This window comes from Puntigrus tetrazona, unplaced genomic scaffold (assembly GCF_018831695.1).
Source record: "Puntigrus tetrazona isolate hp1 unplaced genomic scaffold, ASM1883169v1 S000000754, whole genome shotgun sequence".
Lineage (NCBI taxonomy): Eukaryota > Metazoa > Chordata > Actinopteri > Cypriniformes > Cyprinidae > Puntigrus > Puntigrus tetrazona.
Window position 1 is genome coordinate 15,470 of NW_025048363.1, and position 2,031 is coordinate 17,500.

The 2,031-nt window shown below is 42.8% G+C and overlaps 1 pseudogene; it reads left to right on the forward strand.

The window, feature by feature from the left end:
• The first annotated feature begins 395 nt into the window (after window positions 1-395).
• LOC122335328 overlaps window positions 396-2,031 on the forward strand; it is a 142,100-nt pseudogene continuing 140,464 nt past the window's right edge.

A 2,031-nucleotide genomic window follows, 5' to 3' on the forward strand; every position in this document is an offset into this window, starting at 1 on the left:
GTGGCAGAAGTTTTTAGAGAAAGCATCCACAATGCGCTTTTAAATCCTAAGACTCTTTCATCTGTTTTGCATCTACTGAGTCCAAACTGTCCTCGATAGTGCGAGATCAAGAGCAGTTTCTCTCATGTGTCTGAGTATAGCCATTTTGGAGATTTTCTCAGTATTTGGGATTTTATCTAGGAGGTAAATTTTGTCCATATCCAAACAAACATCAAGGGAGAGATGATACGTTTCCAGAAATAATGCATTATGACTGAATTTTATGCTCCAGGCGCATGTATTAGTGACAGAATATTTTCCTTTTTTTAGCAAAGCAGAGCCAAATTTAGATACTTTTTTTCAAGAAAAGAAGCCTCAAGTCAAGTCAATCAGTCATTTTTTCTATAAACGCTTTTATGACACCGAGTCTCATCAAAGCTCTGAACAGAGATAAAGCAGAGAAGAACACATTGTGACAGGGATGTATAATGGCCAGAGCGGAGCAGAGTCCTTGTGTCTGGATACTTGTAGTAAATCTGACAGAAGGCAGAGGCGTGGACATGATTTCTGATTCTGCAATGTTTTTCTCAGGTCTCATCGGACTCCGATCATCAAATACAGCAAGTTCGAGAACCAGCAGGTGAAGCCCGCGGACGGAGAAGCGGAGACCCAGCCTCTCAGGCGCGCTTCTCTTCTCAAATATTGCACTCGATAGACCCGTCCTCTTCCTCCTCCCTCCTCGTCCTCTGTCAAATTTCACGATTTCATCTAAATCAAAAGCGGTGGAAATGATATCACAGTGATTTTTGGGCACAAGCGCCGCCAGCGGATGTCTATCGGTAGAGAGCCAGAATGTAAAAAGATAAGCTGGTTATTTTTTAATCCTCACTACTTGAACATCTTTTTCTAGATTTCATTGCAAAACTCTGCATTTTTCAGAAAAACAAGCGTGCTCTTGATTTAAGAATGTATACGCACTGCGTTTCCCGAAAAACAAGATGCGAAATACTTTTTATTGTTGTTATTACATTTTAATACTGTTTCGGTGTAGCTCTATTTCTATACGCTCTTATAGAGAAGTTTAAAGATAGACTTTATTGTTCTAGAAAGTACAGCATCCACCGCACGCTATCACGTCACGTTCAGATAATGCTTTTCCTTTTGGGCCTTGCACGCCGGTGCGGTGTCTCAGATTTCCCCCTTGCATGCTCCAAAACAAACTACGTACAATCAGAGAGCGAATGGAATGACAGCCATTTTTATAGCCATGTGTTCATGTCAATCCTTACACTTTTGTGATACCGAGAGCATGCGCCGAAAGCCATTTCCATCGCTCTAGCTTCTAGAAGCAACATGGGCGTTTGTATTTATACACGGTGTTCTTGACCAGCCATGTCCTAATAAAAACAAGCTTCCATACCCAAAGAAGCAGCTGCTCATCCGTCCTCTTAAATAGAAGCAAAGTACAAATTCCCATCCACATCCAGTATTTTCGGCGCGCGGGCGGTTGATGATATCCTCACTGCGTTCCATCCGCGAACACACGTCCTCCTCCACCACTCGAAATGCAGACCAGGCGCTCCTGTAATGCAGGAGATCCCGGGGCAGGAAATCGTTCCTTCTCTGGCTCATTTTACTTGTCTTGTTGTACACACCTGTTCTCAGTTGGTCTAAAGCGTAGCGCGTTCAATTCGTGCCCGTGAATTACAATGCTGACAAAAGTTGTGCATTAGAGTGAGGGAATCAGCGGGGACAGTACCAGATGTTTTGCAGAATCTCATGTATCAGCAAAAGGCAGATGTTTGCAGCTATGCTCTGCATGATAAAGCTAGCGAACACCGAATCAACGCTCCAGTATGTGCACTCTCTTAATGCATCAGTTCCCTGCATAATTCCTCGAATGATGCTGAGAGTCAAGCGTCTCTTTTATTTTTGCAGCCATCTGCAGAATAGCCATCAGATCCATACAAGGATGTCAGATTATAGAAGTGAATGAACATTCTAAGGGCAAATCATTTATAGCAAATTGCACTTCAAGGCATTCTGCCTTGT